The following is a 23,777-nucleotide window of genomic DNA, read 5'->3' on the forward strand; positions in this document are numbered from 1 at the left end:
AATATGATAGGTTTTTAATAGGAGTACGTCAGTAAAATAGAATCCACGTCAATCTAATTTATTACTTAATCATACGTAAAGAAAGAGTTTGCGGTATGAAGAATAGTATTAAAATACTACGCTGTGTTGTCCGTTTACATCGTAGTCTTCACCGTAGTAAGATTATGTAACAATATTTCAGGAACTTATTTTCATGATTGGATAAATCCATTTATGAAAAAATGTAACTTTTTCCTTTCGCATTTAAGTTTTTATTTACTTTATATTCTAATGAAAAATAATTTACAAATAAAGTGTTACTACTAACTCGTATCCGCAACCAATAGTAAATAGGGCATAGCATCTTATTAAAGCCCCGGACTTCTTTTGCTAGTTAACACAAACTTTTAAAATTGGTAAACTAGAAAGAACATCAGGTCAAATTTGACATGACGATGAAATAATTATTCCGAAACTGGTACTCGTGAAGTAGTATTTTTAAGTGTATTACACTAAGTAAACGATGAATGATAAGGAGAGTGTTATAATATAGTAATCGATTTCCTTAAATTACGTTTTCAGGAGAAAAAACCATTATACATTTTGTTTTGCGCAGATATTTGACCTCTATCGTCATTTGAATGCGGCAATGCTTTATTGCCCTCTGGCAATTTTTTCATATAAACGGTTGTGGGGTTACATCCGTTTCTCCCTTAAGTAATTATTGTAGTAGCTAAATCCCCTCACGGCGCAGATTAATTTAGTTTCTCTGTAATTGTTTCCATGGCCTTTAAAATTGTAATTAAACGTACTTTTATATATTTGGTACCAGATTTTATGTAAGTTATATAAATGACTTCAGTGACCTTAATTCGTAAGCGTAGAAGGAGAATTTTCACGATCAGAATTATAATAATTAGTTAATTACACTTATCTATATATTTAAATTGGACATTTAAGCCTAAGATCGTCTACGGTCTTTTATCTCACCGGTATGCCCTGTCTGGGTCTTCAAAATACATACCTACACTAGTTTATACTTGATGGCTTGTTTGTTAGTTATTTCACTATTAGCGCCTTATTAGTTTAAGTGGTAAGTGTGACCCTTAAAAAGTTGACGTCAACAGGAGTATTATTGACACCGTTCCAATTATGGACACCACTGAAACATTATGTAAATATTACCTGATATTACATGAATTAATATTCTATTCCGTTTGTTCTCATTGAATAAATATCTTTGTATCATTAAAAAAAAAAATATACATATATATATATATATATATATATATATATATATATATATATATATATATATATATATATATATATATATATATATATATATATATATATATATATATATATATATATATATATATATATATATATATATATATATATATATATATATATATTTTTATGCAGTGAAAATTCTGCATATACTCGTAGTAGCAATGGTGATTATGTGTAAATATACATACACACACTTTTTTAAACTGATTAAAATTCTGCATATAATCGTTGTAGCAATGGTGTTTATGTGCAAATATACATACACACACTTTTAAACTGATTTTTTAAATATGTTTTTTCATGATTGCATAATATGTTTTGCTTTGCACTTGTCAATTTTTATTTTTACAATTACTTTTATCTAGAAAAGTTATTAAAAACTTTGAATATTAGAAATATGTACTTTCAAATGAAAATGAACTATTCGTTCGACAAAATACTGCTAGTACGGCAAAATAATAAATTACCTGATATTCAGAATAGTTTAGTTGTAAATCAAAATTGACAGAACTAATCTACCCAAAGTGACAATACGAGTAAACGTGGTCTTTACCCTACTCAAATTCATTCACGATGTTAATGGTTGGTACTGGATCTGGTTTGATTTGAATAACTTTCCAAAAATCCATATTATGAAAATGAAATATTTAATAAAATTTTCTGTCTGGAAAAATAATATGATCATAAAAATGTATATTTATATACATATATATATATATATATATATATATATATATATATATATATATATATATATATATATATATATATATATATATATATATATATATATTATATATATATATATATATATATATATATATATATATATATATATATATATATATATATATATATATATATATATATATATATATATATATATATATATATATATATATATATATATATATATATATATATATATATATATATATATATATATATATATATATATATATATATATATATATCCTCATCCTTATATTGAGGAATATCTTGGTTGACCTATTTGCCTTGTCATCTATGTCAAATAGCGTAAACTCTGGGAACATAATATTAGGATTTCTCATGGAAATGTAAGATTTTTCACTCGGGCAAATATTCGAGCGTTTCCTGCAAATCGAAAGGTTATGCAAATTTACTTAGGGGTAGTAAATAATCGTCGCCAGTAGAATTGTACGAAAAACGACCCACTCATCTGTAGCATTGGTTTGATTTTATAATATTTATGACTGAAGCATACCCTAAATATTCATCATAATAAAAAAATGTGCACGTCAATAGGTCATATTTGTGCGGGTTTGTAATAAAATCTTAGATATTTTTTGAAGGAAACCTTTGCTCTTAGCTAGAATATCTTGTCAGCATTTACGGTAATATTTTATTTTATTACAGAATTCATTTTTACAACACTGATTTAAAAAACATACAGAAATAACATCGTAAGGATTCTTTTATTTTTAACGGCTTTCATAAATAACCCCTAACTTTTATATCAACTTTGTATTATTTATTTATTGATTTGGCGTTTAATTTGTAGAACTCCATTTCAATTGAATTTTAAATCAAACATATTTTTTGAGTCTACTAAGTTAGCTTAGTAGTTTACTTAGTAGACTCAAAAAATCTGTGTTTGATTTCAAATGAATACGTAAATTTTGTATTATGTTATGTTATTTCGAGAATCGTTTACTAGAATAGTATATCGTCGGACAAAAGGCAATTTGATGTAATCCCTACGATTATGATACGAAATTGATTATGCGTGTAAGAGAGGAAAACTCGTGAAAACTCCTTTGTACCCAATTCTATTACGTATATGGTATTACTTATTGCTTCTTCATTTGAGATCTACGCAAGGTATATCATCTTGCAAATATTATCCAAACTATGTTTAAATACTTCATATAGTGTTACCATCCGTCCCGGTACGTCGGGGGATATCTTCATTATTGACAGTAGTGTCCCAACCACCCTGAAATGTCCCGATATTTATCGATGAATGCCCTGAAAGTTCAAGAAAATAAGCTTAAATTATTCCCTTTTCCGCCGACATATTTTTATATCGAAAACAAAGCGTTACAATTGCTATGACACATGTAAGGCCTGTATGTTATAATACACGAATATTACTTTACATAACTTTTTCCATAATTTAAAATGGCTATTTTTTTTAGCAAATATGAAGACATTTTCATTTAGCCACGCTTATCACACGAAATTAAAAATTTAAATAATATATCGTTTGTGTGACAATAGGGGCGGTTATAATACAGACTGAGTAATGAGTTAAATCCCCTTAATACCCAACCCGTGGAAAATTGTATGCAGTGAAGGCGTGGAATTGTGGAATTAGTCCGGAACTAATTTCCTAATAGAATCTTGCAATTGAGCCAAACGTCTAGCAAAAAGAGATATTTAAAGGATCGAAATGTAATATTTTCATACGTATTTATTTTACCATATACTCTTTACTTACAAGATCAGGGATGTACGGTAAAGATTTAAAAATAATAGTTTTTAGAGTTAAAATATAATTTGGTAAATACTTCATTCATTTGGTAAATACCATTCGTAAGTAAACATTTTATATTATTCCCAATATTATTAATATTTAAAGCATTTGCTTTGTGGTTAGTCATTTTTACTTATTTATTTTTTTACAAAAATGTTAATAATATTATTATATTACCACTCACCGAGTGGTTATATACAAATATTATTAACATTTTTGTAAAAAAAAAAATATGTAAAAACAATTTATAGCTAAATAAATATCTATGAACATACTACGTTGCTTCTAAATATGTAGCAATTTTCTATGAGTATCATCCACACACACATTTGTAGTAATTTAAGGTTATTTTTTGTCAATTTAAGGCTAAAAACACATTAAAAGGCATTTTAATGAACATTTTATTTCTGCTTTTGAGACATGCGCACATGTGCAGTACCACGACTAAATATCTTATTTATTTTCGATTTATATACGTATTTCAATTTTACGATCATATTTTGCCGGTAAATTTGTTCAACCTTATAAATCCGGCAACATCCATTTTTATGAGTGATCGTGCCGGAAAGCACGTGAAAATTCAGGTTATATCGTGGAGCTTGACTTATGATCATGTAGTTTTCTCATCTTGCTCATAGCGAATAAAATTTCTTGCTGTGTAATAATATTTTATATTTTTTTCCTTTCAGATTGCACCTGGGACGAACTTAATAGAGCTGACGGTATTGGCTCATCCTTTTTAAATTTTCACTGAAGTAAGTTTTATTTATAAAAATACAAAAATAATACATACTGTATGCCTTTATTGTTCTTATTTATTTTTTAAGTATATACAAGGATATCATGAAATGATGAAGGATCGTCGCATCCTTGATGCGATTTAAAAAAAATTGCGTGTGTCCAAAAAAGCTAATTTTTTTTATCGGATCGATTATTTAAATAATCATTATATGTATTTTAAAAGAAAACACACGTAATTACATTACAATTATCATTATTTATTCATATTAAATCACACGAAGCTATGAAGATAAAGTTATAAGGTTAAAATACTTTGACAAAAAGGTAGAATAATTTATGGTATTACGACGGAATGTTGAGGGCCGAGAGAAGAATGGAAGACATACGAAGCTATTTATAGATACGGCATTTAATTTGTAGAACTTCATTTTGATTTATATATGAAATATAAAATCAAACACTGATTTTTTATTGTTAAAAGAACACATAAAAATATATTTTGTGACAATTGCTTCGCTAAATGCCATAACTAGGCGTTTGACTGAGACCTCTTCAGACGATATTTTGCATCGTTTTGGTATTGCAAGTTGTGGGATACGTAAGTTAATTTATATAATAAAATATAAAACCCTTATCCGCACCCCAATGGTGCATAGGGCACTGTGTCATATAAACGCAGTGTTATCTTAATCGTTTACACGTGAAGGAAAGGTGATCAGCCCGCCGCTTCAGGTACCAGTCCATGGTAATATTCAATAAATATTACTGTGAAAAAATCACTTATATTTATTTTACCCCCCTTGGGAATCGAACCCGGGACCTCCAGAACGGTAGCCGAGCGTGCTGACCATTACACTACGGAGGCGGACAAAAAATTTAGCAAATTAAGTTAATTTAGCAAATTAAATTAAACGTGTTCATTTCCTTCAGTAAAATACTTGTATCGGATACTTCGTTACTTAAAAGATTTCGGCATTATTTCAACGGAGGTGCGTTAGTTAGTATTATTTTTAAATCATATTTGTATTCAATGCGCATGTGCAGATATTAAAACCTTTTTTGGCACTTACTGATCGTGTCCATATCGCAGGTGAATCACGCGATTAAATCGATGATTCAACTACATATATTTCAAAAAATATATAAACAATATACGAATTTCAGGAATAGTATTTGACCGAGAGCATTGTTTGTACAACTCCATACATATTTAATGTCTGAGGGTTTTTTAATAGATTTTTTTTATTAGTTTATAATGATATCTGACCACTATTACAATGTGTACCACTCAAAGCAGAACACGCCGTATAAGTGCTTCATCAAAGCAAACGATCGCCCACTAAAGTTTCTTGTAGAAAATAAATATTATTTTTTAAGCACAGATAGTTATCTGTTTGCAGAGGTCACTTCCTGACCCAATTGGCCGCTCGTCAAACCTCCTCATTGCTCGCTGGACGCAAATGATCCCATTATCTGCAATTGGTGCAATTTAGGAACTCAATCTCCGACACCAATAAATTTTATTGGTTGAAATAGAGTCAGCGTGGGCCATGCGTAATTTTATTACAAATCATAAATCTCCAATAACTTCATTTAAATTTCTATTATTTACATTTGTTTATTGATCTATATAAACTAGGCGGAAGTCCGCCAAAATGTCAGGGGAAAATGAGAATCGTCACTTACTTGAATATCAAAATATATCATTGGTCCATCTCAGTGTAATAGTCCTAAGCTCGATTTACAGAAGCCTTAAAAATAAATACACCTTTCAAATTGACATCTCATCCGTAGGGATCTCAAATTGATATGAAACATGTATTATTCTTACCTTTTTTATGAAAATATATGGAAGTATCTCAGAGCTTACGAAATGGCATTAACTTTATCGGTATGCGGAAGAATCTAGGACCGTTGCATATATACAGGTTTCAAGAATCAATGGAACATGGATGTTCAATAATGGTCAGAATTGTGAACGTTACACAAGTGTATAAAGTGATCGCTTAAGCCAGGATGTAAGCTCTGGGATGCTCGGACTTTTTTATGAAAAAAAATATGGAAGAATGATACATGCTTCACAAGTTCGCGTTGGGTTGTGGTCCCGTGGTTACTAATATTAACCTTCTTTAATGAAATTTTACACTCAAATAAGAGTAATTGTCATTTTTCGACACAGTTTAACAATTATTTCGGAGGGCGAAACAGCTATTACAAAATAAATGTTTCGGTTAATGTTAGCAATATGTAATCAATTGTGGAATTCCGCAAAGTAAATGGTTAGTGTCGCGGACTCTTAAGTCAGAGTTTTTCGGTTCGAACCCACTCAACCACAATTTGATACCTATTTCTAATAATGAGCCGCTTAGACTCGAAATAGAAATAGTACGAATTGAAATATTTGTGTAAATAACAAAAACACATTTTTTTAAAGTTGAGACACCTTTGAGAAAGCTTTTATATTTTCACTGTGATTCCAACCCACATAGGCAGGTTGCTTCCTTACTAGGCAGATAATATAACACCTGCATGTTTGGGGACTAGAATATTAATCGTCCGTTCGGAATAGTGCAGCAGGAAGACCCGCGGGTGTATCCCGTATCGGGGCCGAGATGGCCGTAATGAAAGTTGCACTCGTTCGGCCGGTTCTGAACAACTCGTAATTGATTTAGGCGCATTACTCCGAGCTTTTAAATATTACAAGTGATGCCTCACCTCACCCGAGATGTGTTACCCCAGTTTTACAGCGAAGGCGGCTGTACTGCGAAATGCCGTATAACAAATGTGGAGGTCCTCACCAAAACGTTACATTTTCACTGTAAATTATTTTAATTTTAAGTAATTATGAATTCTAGGTTGTGAAATTGTTACCTTTTGGTGCAATTTAATGATTTCATATTGGTTTAACATAGGATTGGTCACGTTTTGTCGCAACTTTAATTAAGATTTCGATAGAATACAGTAAACAGAACAGATTTGCATAAAAATGATTTTTCGTGCAATATTGGACATGTAACTTTTTGTGTGACGACCTCCACAAATAGTTTATTTTGTATACAGTATACAAAGGCCATGCCAAAAATTGTATACAGTATACAATTTTTAATTTAATTTTATCATAATATTATCAAATCGAAGAACACAAACGTTTTCGCAGTTAACTGCCTTTTTAACCTTGACGTATTTTTTAATAATATGTAACGACTAATTTTCAACATAACGAAATTCTTACGAATTCATCCACCAACTGCCATTTTCGTCGATGATACCAGTTCTGACGTCATTTTTGTCATTTTTCATAATGCCCGATGGCATGGCTGTCAAAGTTGCGATGCCCGATGGCTGTCAAAGTTCGATGTATTGAGAGACTAAAATCATGTTTATTTAAGTATACATAAAGTTTTAAGAATATGCATATACAACAAAAAACATTTAGATATTTTTGAATTCACTCTTAACATACATTATATTTTTATACATATTTCTTCTCATTCTTCTATCCCCTTTTCGCGACAAATTTCGCGACATCGACGCAGTGTAACATCGATTGTCAAATTAAAATACATATTGAATTTTTTAATAATCTAAATATTTGAGATACCGTTTTGTATATATTTTTTATATATATCACATGATAAGCGCTATCACAAAGCATACGAATTAATTCTCCAACAATAACAAAGCTTAATTTAATACAATGTTATCTTGTTTATCATTTATAAATAAAATAATACTTAAATATATTCCTTCATCCATATTGTTTATTGATATTATCTTATACGGAACGTCAAAGCGTTTTTTTTTTATCTATTAAGCTGTACTGCCCTCAGACATCAATATTTTGAAATAAAATATCGATGTAGTAATAATAATAGTGATAAATTTGGATAAAATAATTTAAATATAGCGCCATTTTCATAAAATACTACCTCATGGGCGCATCGTGAAGCCCATGAAGTCTTATCTGAATAAAAACGTTTTGTCATTTGCGACATGTATACGACTTGACAAAATTTCAGTAATGTATTTGTCAATCGTGGGTAGAATTATAAATGGTATACAGTATATAAAGTGATCGCTTAAACATGCCAATGACAGGTTGTAAGCTTTGTAACTACTCATACTTATGCTCGTCTCAATAAACTTCTTAATCTCTCATTAATGCTCTATTGATTTAAACTTAACTATGTGAAATAACATGATTTAAATATAAAAATAAAATACTTACTTGTTCAATACCACTTTCGTGTTAATTAATGAAAACACGATTACATTTTGACACCTCAGCACAGATTAAGAAAAGTATGGAAGTCTTATGACCCGTCATAGGCTGGTTAAGTTATCACTTTACACACGCGCAACATTCACCATTTTACCCTGACAACCGCACTACTCAAATTTTCGGAACTCCTAGATAAATGATCGAACTCACGGCACAATTACATATGAGTTCACAACAGCCATCTATGTTGAATTAGTGAACAAGTAATTGGAAACACTCAAAATGATCAAATCAAAAATCATCTCGAGACTAGTCGTATTTACGTGAATAAAATCAATAATAGCCTTATACAAGTTTACTTTTTAATTTAAATACTCTTTACTGCATTGTTGGATTGTATGTCGTCTGAACGGAGTTCGTCGACTCGGTTCATTAAGCGTTCCCTTTAATTAACAACATTCCCCATACCATTTCGAATGGCGCGTTTCTTTGTGCTGTCCATTTTTGTACGACAGACAGCGACGGACCCTGTAGCGCAGTTGGGTAGACGTCTGACTGCAAAATTAGGGCCACTTGCTCGATTTCACCAATTGCAAAAGATATTTAGGATTTCATTAATTGATTCTTTGAATTTTCGTAATATCTATCCATTTTTATGTTAAGGTTTACTTGGTAAATACCACTATTTATACTAGAAATAGTGGTATTTATCAAGTAAAACTTCAATAGGTATTTAGGAATTGAACATTCCCGAACCTTTGGTTTGGGGTATGTAAAGCAAACGTTTGAGAGGAAAAATACAAAAAAGAAATAAAATGCATCACTCACACTTTTTCCCGTTGCCTTTTCTATTAAGAAAAAATAAGTCGAATGATAGAATGCTCTAGGGACTTTTTCCTTAATTCTAATATAATGCATACGTCACTGAGGTATTTCAAATACTTGAAAGCGGTCGGGTGAGTAGTCAAAATAAAATATGAGGAGATGCATGAATGTGGAAGGGGCGAAGTATGTTTCCAAAGACAGGGCGGTGCGTTCTTCTCTCTTTGCCTACCCCTGCCAGGAAGCGGCGTGATGGTTAGTTAGTTAGTCACTGAGACACAGCTTCATCACGTTTGTAAATTGTGCTGGGTTGTGGTCCCGTGGTTAGTGTCGCGGACTCTTAAGTCAGAGTTTCTCGGTTCGAACCCACTCTACTACAATTTGATACCTATTTCTAATAATGAGCCGCTTAGGATCACAGAAATAGTATGAAATTAAAATATTTGTGTAAATTATAAAAACACAAATATTTTATTTAAAAAAAAAAATACATTGAGCTATGCGATTTCAAGTCCAGTCTGCGTGTTCATTACTACATTCTCCCTTTATTTGATTATGAACTGTGTACCCGCATATTCAAACATTTTACTCCATAATATGAAGGTGACCTTACTTACGTAACACCCCTGTTCTCGGTATAAGGGTGGAAGTTAAATTTCCCCTCCGTTCGGAACTAAACTTATACGGAACAACACTGTTATTTTTAGTAAAACTTCTGATAAATAGCATTTACACAATTACATTAATATTAACAAAACTAGTCGTTTCGGTAGTAGACTTTTCTATAGGTCTGTTCTTAAGTTAAAAAGAAAGAAAAAACACAATTCTTTGCAGCATTGAAAAATATTAACAAATTATTTATCAATGTTTATCTCGCGATACTTGATCTAGTTGAAAAATCAATCACGTAATTAAATAAATTTTTAGACTTGTATTTGTCTAAAACTAGGGTGATGGATTATTTACCATGCTTAATAATCTGTCGATTAATTTATTTATAATCTTGTGTTATTTCAAGATAAATATTTGACAATATTTTGATGTACACATTTTTGCGAATTCTATAGATATACTTCTGTTGCGATATTTGACATAACGTTTGAAAAACACGTTTTTTATATATAAGCGTGATTTTCGTTTTCAAGTAATTAAAATATACTGTGAATTATGTAGTATAACGGATAATTAAGTTGTTTCTTCCACGTTACCTTGGGATTCTTGTTTAAAGTAACAGGACCCTGGGGGGATAATTTTAACGAGGAATGGCGCAGGAGTTAGTTTTAGGGTGGCATTACAAATAGCTCTGTCCGTAAATCGATATTATTTCAGTCAGATAAATCCTAATAATTTAACCTTTAGCGAGCTCGGGCGGGCGCCTGATTGAAGAATATCGATCCGACACAGCCGTGAAATTGTCGTATTTTAGCCCGCTTTTCATTATTCAATGTCTCTTAAGTAACAAGAAAAATATCTATCTAGATACTCGGAATTTTTCGAAGCACGTATTGCGATCCCACTGCATGAGACATGAGGGGATGTCGGCAGCACCGAACGTGGAGAGGGAAGACAAGTGGGGGTATTGGAACCAAACATAGTCAACTCCGAGCTAATATTATTGATAAAATAAGTCAAAACTGTTTCGCCCCGCGAGTGCACTGCCAAACTGTGTCGAAAAAACAACAGATATTTATATTGACTGCTTTAACCAAATTTAAACTCAAATAATACATAAATAACAAAAAAATTAACACAGTTTGACAATGCTTTCGGAGAGCGAAATAACTAATCACCAAAGTAAATTTTATGTTTCGATATATGTTTGTAAAAATCAATTGTGGAATTCCGCAAAGTAAATAAGTAAGGACTCTTGAGTCAGAGTTTCTGGGTTCGAACCCACTCTATCGCAATGTGATAACTATTTTTAATAATGAGCCGCTTCGGCTCACAGAAATAGTATGAAATCTAAGTATTTTTGTAAATAATAAAATCACTAATATTTAACTTTTTTAATTTAAATACAAATAAATAAAATTCCAATTCAATAAATTCATCCTTAATTGGAATAAAATAACAACTATTTAATTTTTTCCACATGAATTTTATTTGACTAGCAACCGGGTTTCGTCGTACCTGACATCATCAGACCAGTCCGTGGAAAGTATGTGGAAAAAATTACATAGTTGTTATTTTATTATATAAAATGCAGTTCCGCCAAGAATCCTCAACTAATATTTTTAACTATTTGAATGTCTTAAGTGATCCCTTACCACCACAATATTGTATAAATTTATATTTGTAAATGTTATGATCTTTTGTAGAAAAGTGTTGCATAAAAACATCACTTGTATATATTTATTTAATCAATTATTATCCTAATCTGAAAAATATCTGAAAAATAGTGATATGGAGGTTGCTACGTTTGTTTTCAGTATTCTAAAAACACTGGAATAAAAATAGCTGAAGGAGATGAAAGAGAGAAAAAAGTGACTATCGTATTTATTTAACCAGTAAACTTTATCACGTTTGCTCTTTTATTAGCAAAAATTCAGCCTTTATATTGTAAGATTGTATAAATATTTATACAATTTCATTGACTTGTTAACTAGGTACTACTCTTTCATAATTCCCCTTTGATGAAGACTTCTATCAAAATATTATCTGCGTTTGCATAAATTTAACAGAATAGCTTTTTGTGTTTGCGGTTATTCGCGTTATATTTTTCACTCACAAGTGATTTTATTTTTCAAGCACAAATTTTATGTGTTTACAAATAAAAGGGTATCTGCTAAATAAAATATAGAATGGTGAATGTTACACGTGTGCAAAGTGACAACTTAACCAGCCTATGTCAGGTCGTAAGCCCTGTACATGCCCAGACTTCCATATTCTTCTTTATCTATGCTGAGATATCAAAATATAAAACAACTATCTAAGTGGAGAAACCCATATTTGTGAACAAGTATTTGGACACACTTAAAATGTTGTGAATAAAATATCATTACATAAAATTGTTTAATTACTAGTTATCCTTTTAAACGGTTAGAGTTGAGACAGGTATGAAGCTTAGTTACAAAATATTAATAAAACTGTTATTAATTGACTCCGCAAATATGTCAGTTACAACAGTTAATTAGAGAAGCGACGATGTAGGTAGTCGTATTATTTTGACGTCACGATTTAAAGAAATAAAACGCTTTACTTATTAATTAGCGGTTACTTTTATTTGTTGATAATATGTTTTATTAAGCTTTCTGAAGCTTAACGTATTTTCCAGGCGAGACCGGGTCACGGACGCCAATCGCCCTAATTAATGGCAATCGAAATATAAAAATAATTATTTTATTACAATTGGTAAGCTATTCTTGTCGGTATAATTTTTATTGCGATCGTTAGTTCACGAACATATCAGTAGCTTTTTTTATATTGATACCTCAACAAAGATAAATAAGAATGTGGAATTTATTTAATTGATTCAACAGTCGCTTTGTGGTAAAATCTATCCATTTTGAATTTAGGTTTAATAGTAATGAAATAGTGGTATTTACTAAGTAAAACATGAATAAAAAAAATAATATGGAAGTCTGGGTCTAGAACAGTGGTCGGCAAAATATGCACATAACAACGATTGAAAAATGTCTTGAGAGCTAAATTTGTTTGCAATTCTAGTTCACTTTTGTTATAATTTTAGACATTCATTAAATTGCAGGTACATCCAATAAAACTTGATTCCACGATCAATAAGGATGTTATTGATAGTTTTCTATAAGAATACTACTTATTTTTTGACATCTCATCAAAGATGAAGAAGAATATGGAAGTCTGGGCATTTACGGGGCTGACGACCGTCATCGGCTGGTTTAAGTGATCACTTTACACACGTGTAACATTCACCAATTCCACCCATTATTGACAACCACACTACTCAAATTCTTGGAAGTTCTTTATATATGAACCAATTTAGAAACCTTGTTCTTGAATCACTAGAACTTCACTAGAGACATCTATTGGTGAGATGTAAAGAAGCTTTTTACTAAGCAGAAACTCTTATATTAGTATGTGAGGTCCAAATCCTGGATTATAATCACGCACATGAGAAACGCCAGAAAATACCAGTTTCATTTTTATTATTTAAGCTTATAATTTTCATTTTTATAATTTTCATTTTTATTATTAAAATAACTCCTGTAATTGGAGATAATCCAGATTTTGTGAACAAGTATTTGGACACACTCAAAATGTTGTAAATAGAATACTACTTATTGCGAATAATGTCCTTGGATCTCCTTTGAAAGTTTGATCAAATTGGGATTGCATGACGTCGATAAGATGATTTCTCAGTTTGCTTTTAATAAGGTTCATGCTTCAAAATTAATTTTTGCTGGAATATGTAAAGTCGAAGAGCCTTCCCGCGGATACTTGTGCCGGGGCCGTACTTAAGAGGTCAAATGTGTCGGGTTGCGGTCCCGTGGTCAGTGTCGCGGACTCTTCAGTCTGAGTTTGTGAGTTCGAACCCACTCTACCACAATTTAATACCTATTTTTAATAATGAGCCGTTTAGGCTCACAGAAATATGTAGTAGGAAATTGAAGTCTTTTTGTTAATGATATAAACTTTGTTTTAAAATTACTATAAATATTTTATTATAACTTAATTATAATGTCTATCGGTTTCGAAGCTAACCGCTTCTTTTTCAAGACTGTTTTAAACTATTAATACCTTTATAATAATATTAATCCGTCTTGAAACAGGAACGTTTAGCTTCGAAACTGGTAGACATTATAATTAAGTTATAATAAAATATTTATAGTGATTTCAAAACATAGTTATATTTTAATTATAAAATGGAAAATCACGAAGTTATTGCATCAAATATAAATTATATACATATATTCCTGTTTTTTAAAAAAAGCCGCATGCGGTTCCCGAGCCACGCTTTGCCGACCTATGTTCTAGAATAATACTTTTTGCTATTTCTGGTTTAAAAACTATCGGATTTTGTTCACTCACCTTGGGAACAGCCAATCAGTTCGCAATCTCCACTGACCCTCGCGTGCACTTTCGCGTTTAGTTTTCGTTCGGTTCCGCGTCGAACTTCGAAGTGGCAACACATGCACGAACTTTTATTATATCGAGTGTTTATAATAATATAAACAAGCTGAAGCATCTAAGACCGCTGTCCCCATTTGGAGATGATGTAACGGGCATTGGAGGTGAAATATACAGCATATAAATAAAGGGTTTTTTGTTGATATTTCAACATAGATGAAGAAGAATATGTAAGTCTGTGTATTTACAGGGCCTACGACTTGTCATGAGCTGGTTTTAGTGATCATTTTATACACGAGTAAAATTCACCATTCCATCCCTAATTGCCAACCACACTATTCAAATTTCGGATGCTCTACTACACCTCTACTACTACTATACTTCTTTCACATGCTAGTTTTCGTCATCATCTATGGTTGATTTGAGTAAGTTTTTATTTTATTTAGCAGACCTTTATGAAGTACATACAAGTACATTCATGTTTTCAAACATAATATTTAAACTAAATCAGCAGTTTGGAGGAATTATGATGATTATCGTTTAACAAGTCACGGAGTCAAAATTAATGAACTGAAAAAGTACTTTATGGAAAGATATTTGTGTTAGTGATTAGTCATATTTTCTCTTTTGTTTCTTTTAAACATGATACTTATGTTTTTTATGTGCCTATTTACTTTACCTTTTATTGCTTTATATTTTACATTTGCCCTGTGTTTTCTTATTTGTTTTTCAGTCTTGTTAAACTTTCCCATGTCCTAAAATGAGTAATGGAAATTGCTCATCGGGAATATTATATACGTGACTTACGTATGTAATATATTTAAATAGATAAACCTGTATTGATTGATGATTGGATATATATCATATCAATTAGGTAATTTAAATAAGTAACTCATTAGTCACATCTCTGGTATAAATCGCTTAAACCAGCCGATGACAAGTCGGAAGCCCAACAAATGTTCAGACTTCCCCATTCCCAAATGATAATATATCAATAAAATTGGTGCTCATATCTCTCTTTAATTTTGATGGCTGCGTTAACTTTCAGTATGTAGTGTCACGGCGTGGTACGGGCGCGCACAGCAGACACAGTTCCAGACGGGGTAAAAGTTCCCTTGTACAAATGAAATGTACACACAATTACGAACGCTCTATCGATTTTCTTCGATATTAGTATCAATTCCTCGGCATCAGCTGCTTTGGATGCGACACGCACATGCTAATTTTCTTCTAACGTAACAGACTTGTATGCATTGCTACTTCATCCAAGTTTTTTTTTATTAATTTTTACTATCTTCGCGTTCTCCTTCTTGTGGATCATATCACTTGTTACGATTGATGCGGCGTTATATCGAAAGCTGTTGTGACTAACCCATTAACGCCCTAGTAAGTTTTTCGCACAATGTTATTCTAATTTAAAATACAGGTAAAACGACTCATTTTTTTACATAACCATAGACAACAATAATTCGAAAGTAGAAATGTACTACCAATTTTCTGTGGTAAATTCTATTAATATAAATTTACAGCGTTAATGAGTTAATACATCTCTATGGGATTCATCGTAACTCGACCGCAATCAGTATTTTTCGCTTCAGCAAAACTGATTTTTTACGCTTTCCTTAAATGACTACCATTTAAATTCTGTCTATATATATATGTATAAATCGATACATAATACAACCCTAGAGTATCTAAAAAAATGTATTCCCGACGAATTAGCTGATAAACATCTCACGCTTCGATCAGCTATAACTGCCATGGGTGAATAACAATCTGCAAACTAAATCTGGTGAGTGCTTTAGCTGTTTCGGGACCAAAGGCATAAAATGGGTTCCCACCAGTGCAGCGTTTAGACAAAGTGAGAATGAGATGAAAAGTTTAATCGAAGCGCCCTCGAGGTAGTATTTTACGAAAATTACCTTTCATAAATCATTCAAAATTATTATAATCGTCAAAAAATAGACCAAACAAATACTATTTAGTCGAAAATTGTTGTAACTTTTTTGGCTCGATTCTGGATACATCGCTCTCAACCACTTTTCCTCATCTCTATGTCTATAGACGCACGGTATACGCTAAATTTTGTTGACGATGTCTGATCTGTTCGGCGGATATACTCGTACATATATTATCCTGTATCGAGAAATATTTTAGATACATTAACCATAAACGTCCTTCTAAAATATTTTATACTTATATACATATTTAATTAATATGTATATTAAATTACAATCTATGTAGTAAATTTGACCTTCACCGGAAATTAACTATGTTCAATTCGTTAAAAAATAACTCGTGGGTATGAAAAAGTAATGGCTTATTTATGGAAAATAGTAATTGTTTGACCTAATAATCAATATTGTACATTCTAATTAAGTTGCCTACAAACGTTTTGTTTGATATGTTTACTTGCATAGTTGATGTATCGTTCAAATTTCGGTCCGGTTATTGATTTTGCTGGCATTTAAAACAACTTTTAACAGTTGCGGTGATCAATACACTAGCCATTGTTGCTCCTGTCTCGTAATTAGATCGATTACCTGCACACAACATCGATCCTCCTTGCCATCCTTGTTGTTCCCGTGTGTTCGCGCTATTCTGGGAGCGGCGGACGATTGTTTTATAGTCCATTTCCCATTGCCATCCAGGAGCGATCCGCATTTCACAAGCGCCGTAAATCTTCTCGTGTAAACAGATACAGGGACTCATTCAGAAACATGTCCGTTTCTGAATAAGTCCGTAATATAATGGATAATTTCCTCCCTTTCCCCTGCCATAAATCAACAGAAAAATGACTGCCATTTTATTTTGCAGCTAATTTTTATAATTTGATTATTTTTTTCTCTGAAATGATCAAGAGTTGATATTGTAAAAATAGTTTTTATTTTAATTTTTTTTTGTGTACTTACATCTTATGTTAAAATATATAAATTTTTTAATTTGAAAATATGTAAAAAGAAACCGACAAGACACGTAAGGTTGGGTCTCTGCAATAACAAAAAAATATTTTATAAATATAATTGCACGATATATTTATAAAATGTTAATAAAATATAACAATTTTACAAATGAATGTAACATGTATGTATATGTACGTACATATTTAACCAATTAATGAAATTAACAAAAAAACATCTTTAAAGATTTTCTTTGTTGTAGTCTAATACATAGTTTTGTCCCAAGGCATTGGTAATTCTGTTACTTTGGATTTCTCGAAATCACTTTATGTACAATGTGTTAAAAAATGAGATGCCAGAATGTATGAAAGATAAAGGGAAGCATAATTAATTTTAAAAGAAAATGTACATATGGTATAATGTACGCACCATGCATTTTTTCTACAGAGGAAAAAATTGGATACGTAGAAAACACATCCGGCTGATTGCATTTTTACGTTCACATATTTTCGATATACGAACATTTAATAATAAAAAATTAAAACATGCGCTTTGAGAATTGCACCAATACAATATAACAAAATAATAGTAACAACGACCGGATGAGACAGTTTACCACGAGTATTCATAGACTTTGATTTACGGAATAGTGTGTCCCCTGATCATGATCGTGCTCATTCACGCGGGACTTGCAGCAGCCCTTCCTACTGAGGGTCTTTAGATGGGTTTAGTTGTCACATCATGTCGTGTCTGTGAATACGCGACAGTTAATATGGAGAGATCAGTCAACCCGGTGCATTTGATTTGAAGATTTAATTTAAAAAATGCCATAGTTTAAATTGGTTATTCCTCAAAAAGACATTTTAATTTGGAATTAATTGAATACTGAAGAAATAAACATGTTTTAAAAAAACACATTTTTTTAAATATATATTTAATGTCTCCGCTTTTTTGTTAAAACTGGTATTCTACTATATAATTTGATGTTGTTTCAATAAAAAATCAATATTTTTTATAAAAATGTAAAGCCTCTAAGAAACGAAGCAAAACATAAAGTAGGTATATAACATAAATTCCTGAGTACTTAAATAAAAATAAATAATATGGGGAATGGCAAAACGATGTATGATCGAATTGTGAAACGAGGAAATATAAAAGATCAAATTAGGAATGGTGTTTTAAGATGGTTTGGATAAGTGGAATGAATGAGTGAGGAAAGAACGGTAAAACATATTAATGAGGTGAATGTAGTTAGAAATACAAGTAGAGGAACGCCGAGGAAAAACTCAAGTATGGCAAATACTTGAAAGCGGTCAGGTCAGGAGTTGGAATAATCGGCGAGAATGTATGAGGAAATGCATGAATATGGAAGAGGCGAATAATGTTTACAAAGACAGAGTGGTGTGGCATTCTATTCTCTGCCTAACCCTGCGGAGAAGCGGCGTGATGGTTAGTTAGGTATTTAATGCAAATGAATATACAGAAAAAAATATTGGTTGGTTAGTAGTCTAAATAACGGTAAAATGTGAAATGGGGAAATAAGTGGTTTTTTTTTTCTTTGATTATTTTCTTTGTTTATTTTTATTTATTTTATATAGTTACATTTTTAAGTACAACATAATACATTTTCTAAACATTTATACATATGGTAAACTTTTAGTTTTAGATTCGCTGTATGTCCAAAAAAGAGACTGAGCTCTTGTGCTTGGAAAGGGACTTACACTCATGGTTTAATGTTTTATATAATTAATGGTAAAATAGTATTTTTTATATATTTTTTCAAGATTTATATGTAATGGGCAAATTTTTTTTTCTTAAGATTTTTTATATCTTCTTTTTTTTAAAAATTCCTTTAGGGAGTTTATTGAAATATTTAATTCCCAAATATTTGAAGTTATTATTTTCTTTATTTTTCTTTAGTGTTCTTTTTTTCTTTAGTGAAAATTCTTTTAACAAAACTTGTAAAATGGGTATGAGATTTTATTTAAATTGTACATTCATTCGGGTCAATGTGATGCGCGTCTCATTATGATTTATTGTTTGTTCGCTCGGATTGTAACAATGGGGATTACTTGCAAGCGTATTATTAATTTGTCAACGGTGTTTGCATTACATCCACCAGAATCTCGTGTTATCGCTTCCATCTCGATTGTTCGGCGCGCGCTCCAGCTTCCAAGGTCACCCGTACATCCGTGATGCTCGCTAATTTTTTTGTTCCTCTTGCGAGGAATCGTGACTCCGTCGGCAACGAGAAGTCGGTCATCGCGATATATAATAGTCTCGTATTTTACTCATGTCATATCACTACCTCGTATCTCTTACTCCGCATTGCAAACACTTTACTTCTTCTTCATCTTTTTCAAACCCTTATCTGCACCCCAATGGTGTATGGGTTCATCAAATGAACGCAGTGTTAACTTGATCGTTAACATACGAAAGAAAGGTGATCAGCCCTCCGCTTCAAGTACCAGTCCAGGGTAGTATTGAATAAATATTAGAGTGAATAAAAAAAAATCACTTATATTTATATGACCCCCCCCCTGGGAATCGAACCCGGGACCTCCGGAACGGTAGCCGAGCGTGCTGGCCATTATACTACGTCGGCGGACAAACATTTTTCAGTAGATTCAAAATCTATCCCCGAAATCTACGTCTTTACTACTTATGAGTTAATTTGGACCACTACTACTACTATCATCACGCCATTTCTCTGCAGAAGTAGGCAGAGTGGATGGAATGCCACACTCTTCTGTACTGACGTACATTCCTAGCTTTCTTCACATCCATACATCTAATCACACATGCCCTCCGATTACGTAGACTTTTGACATCACCAGATTTTAGGTTCTCATTGATCTGATCGTGCCAAGTCTTTTTTGGCAATCATCGTTCTGTTCTCCCATTCAAATTCGCCATATAACTTTCTTAGTCATTCTCTCGTTATCCATTCGCTTTTCCATCTATCATTCTATCAATCTTATCTTAGTATATATATATTTTTTTTAAATTTTGACCCTAGATTGCAATATAGTAGTGCTCCATTTAGGGTCTTGTAATTTTTATTGTACACTTAACATAGATGAACAATTTTATGTATTGAGATGTTAATACGGACTTCTAGGTATTCGCAGGGGTTATGACCCGTTATAAGCCTGTTTAAGTAATCAATGTATACACTAACATTCACCATTATACCCGTATATAATTAACAATAACACTTTTATTAAAGCTAGAATCTGTGTTACGAGTTACTAGATTGTGTGTTTTTATTCCAGCACACCAGAATACTCTATAGCTGACTTTTCAAATCTGCAAGATACGGGGTATTGTTTTGACATGATCAATATCTTATTTTTAACACGTCTTGTCGATTTTAATTTTGTACCGGTGTAAAAGAACAGTTTTCGAGTGAAAATCTATATTCTTTATCTTCGTTTATACTTTCTCTACAGCAGACGTGAAGAAATTCAGTAATGAATTACGAATTCAGATTTTCGATAATTTTTCTTTGAGCTTTCCGCACTTAAATCTTCTCGTAATTATCTAGCGAACATCAAAATTTCTCGTCCACCCTGTCGAAAGAAGAAAATTTCCAGAATGTTTCATTATTGAGAGGGTAGAGGAATAAAATTAGATTTTTTTTACTTTCTTACTAACTTACCATCACGCTGCTTACTGTAGAGGTAGGCAGAGATAATAGAATGCCACACCACTCTGTCTTTGCAAACAATCTTTGCCCATTCCACATGAATATGCATGTCTTCATACACGCCCGCCGATTATTCCGACTCCTGACCTGACCACTTTCAAGTATTTGATATACTTGATCATGTCACATTCGGTCTTCCTCTGCTCCTAACTACATTGGCCTCATTAATTTGTTTTACGTTTTTTCTCTCACTTATTCGTTCTACATATCCAAACTATCTCAACACACCTTTCTTAATTTTATCGATAATGCTTACCTCAGCCTTGCATTCTTTCCTCATTTCACCATTCGTTACACCGTTTTGACGCGCATTCGTTTGAGAGATTACGTTTCCACTGCATTTAGTCTTCTTGTATCCTTTCTTTGCCAACTCCATACTTTCCTTCCACACAGTTTTTACCTTCTTATTTTAAACGTCACGTTTTTCGACAAGTAGGCCTATGTAGTGTGTTGTGGAAGACTTACCCAATCGTGTAGCTATTATAATTGTTTGTCGAATTGTTTACACAAATATGGGGCGGAAATTGAATAAAATGTGTAAAACACATATTACCTGGTTTTAGTTCATTAAAAACCCTTTCAGCGTGCGGTTAACCGCAGTCACAAAACTGTAAAAATAGTTTTTTCAATAATTTCATATCTCGCTGCAACTCTGTCCAAATGTTCTCCATTTTGTGGCCTCGTTCAAAGAACACGCGGTCATTTTTTTCTCGTAGGTAATTTCGTACAATGTCTCGAGAGCATGTTCATTCGTCAGACTACCAAATTATATTACTTGACCGAAACCTCTATAGCTCCTAAACTCGCCGATCTCCCATACTTCGTCCGAAAAATTGATTACACAATCTTTTCATGACGTTTTTGTAATTATGTCTCGAGTGCAAAGAACTATTTGGGTGTACATATTTTATTTCTATTTTATGTAACGAAGGGTACTTATTAACCAGTTTTTAATTATTTATTCGGATAGCTGTTCTTGTTACATATTTACGTATGTTATCATCCTTATAAGGTTTGAATTCATTATGAATGTTTGTGTCAAATTTCATAAAAGTGTTTCTCAATGTTTATTAAATTTCATGCCTTCGAACTGATTCGCCTAAATGTGGGATAAGGACAGCAAGCTTATCGTTTGTAAGTATTTTCTATTCCTAAGCAGGTATTCCGTACAGAAGTTATCGATTTAACTGCGTGGTGAAGAAAACTGTAACATGAAATCTAGCCTTTTATTTCCTACTAGCTGTACCCAGCCACGCGTTGCTGGCGTAGCTTTGGCTCAGTCCTGTTAAATGGAAAAGAAAGAATATATCATTAGTGACACCCATAATTTATTATTTATTGATGTATCATCTGTAAGGTAAAAAATCCAGTGTCTGATGAAATAAATAATTATTTATTTATTTGGCGTTTAATTTGTAGAACGCCATTTTAATTTATGTATTAATTATCACAATATTAAATTTTATGTGTTTTTTAATAAAAAACAACTTAGTACACTAAAAAAATCTGTGTTTGGTTTAAAAATAAAAAAAAAAGTCATTATCATTTCGTGGATATCAGAAAGGGGATGAAAAATATAAAGATTATTGTTTATTATTTTTTACGCCGGCATTGCAACTGAAAAAAATGTGTGAGTCATTCGTTGACCATAATTATTGGTTTAGACTCGTTACCAAATTCTGAAACTAATTGTTTTGCTCCACATTCCTGTAGTAAAATTTGATTATACGTTTGCTGTTTTGAATTCTGTAAGAGATTTGCGTAATCGTAATGTCTGTATTACGTGTTAGAATAGAATATTCGAGCTGATAATATTATAACTCTTAAATATTATTTAATAATAAACGATCTAAGATGTGATGAGTTTTATTTTAATAATCGTTTCACTTTCCAACTTCGGTGGGATTTAAAAAAAAATCTGTGTCATGACAAGGCGAAACCACTGTCATAAATATAACGATAACTATAATATAGATTAGTAAATCTCGTTTGATTTTCGTCTTATAAATTGATTCGGCAGTCACTTTGTTGTTAAAATTTATCCAGTAAAAAAATACATAGACTTTTTTATTTACTTTTATATTTATTCAAATAACAATTCAATCATCAACAATTGACAACCTGTAAATACCCAGACTTCCTTTTTCAGATGTCCTCTATATAAATGACTCTAATTTGACATTTCATATTAAACGTTTTTGTATGTAGAATGTGAGATTATATAATAATTTTCCATTTATTTATTCACTTGGCGTTTATATTGTAAAACTCCATATTTATACTTTAAACATTTAAATCAAACACTGATTTAAATCTTGTAAAATATTTATTTTATTTTTAAAAGTATAAAACGAAAATTCTGTGACAATTGTCTCGCCTTGTTGGGCATTTTCGTTTAAAAATGCCCTAACAAGGCGAAACAACCGTCACAGAATTAAAAAATATAAACATAATTTTTTTGAGTTACCTAACGTCCAAGTGACTCTGAAATTTAGCTACGGCTTATGCAACACCGCTTATCATTGCCTTACTTAGGCTTCAACT

General features: G+C 31.7%; 1 protein-coding gene across 1 annotated transcript in view; it reads left to right on the forward strand.

Annotated features, from left to right (window-relative positions):
• corn (microtubule-binding protein cornetto) overlaps positions 1 to 23,777 on the forward strand; it is an 84,575-nt gene that overhangs the window by 40,483 nt on the left and 20,315 nt on the right. Inside the window, exon 2 of the mRNA XM_088259564.1 lies at positions 4,483 to 4,548. The gene's annotated coding sequence lies outside the window, so the exon portion shown is untranslated. The remainder of the gene's footprint in view (positions 1 to 4,482; positions 4,549 to 23,777) is intronic.

The sequence above is a fragment of the Brachycentrus maculatus genome, unplaced genomic scaffold (assembly GCF_059751285.1).
Source record: "Brachycentrus maculatus isolate JH-2025_06_01 unplaced genomic scaffold, ASM5975128v1 h1tg000118l, whole genome shotgun sequence".
Classification (NCBI taxonomy): Eukaryota; Metazoa; Arthropoda; class Insecta; order Trichoptera; family Brachycentridae; genus Brachycentrus; species Brachycentrus maculatus.